At 65.4% G+C, this 240-nt stretch overlaps 1 protein-coding gene across 1 annotated transcript in view; it reads right to left on the bottom strand.

Moving 5' to 3' along the window:
- Positions 1–240, bottom strand: part of PRDM16 (PR domain containing 16) — a 19,286-nt gene that overhangs the window by 6,435 nt on the left and 12,611 nt on the right. The gene's annotated exons all lie outside the window — the stretch shown is intronic.

Raw genomic sequence — 240 nt, 5'->3', positions numbered from 1 at the left:
GTGCCGCACTCACAGTTTAACAGCCGTTTGCTTACCCACATCTGCCCTGCACAACGCTCACCGGTCACCCCGGGAAAAGGCCAAAGGTGAGCTGCTCGGGGCAAGGCTGGGCTCCACATCCAAGCTGATGTGCCAGGGCCAGCTGAGCACACCGCTCTCCTTGCGTTACCACGCTCCACGCCACGGCCGGGCCACCGAACCGCACTGGCACGGGTCGCCCGTCCTCTGGACCCCTTGCCC

This window comes from Phaethon lepturus, unplaced genomic scaffold (assembly GCF_000687285.1).
Source record: "Phaethon lepturus isolate BGI_N335 unplaced genomic scaffold, ASM68728v1 scaffold21797, whole genome shotgun sequence".
In the NCBI taxonomy this organism is placed as follows: domain Eukaryota; kingdom Metazoa; phylum Chordata; class Aves; order Phaethontiformes; family Phaethontidae; genus Phaethon; species Phaethon lepturus.
The sequence above is the reverse complement of the archived record's forward strand: the minus strand, read 5'-3'. Positions and strand labels throughout refer to the sequence as shown.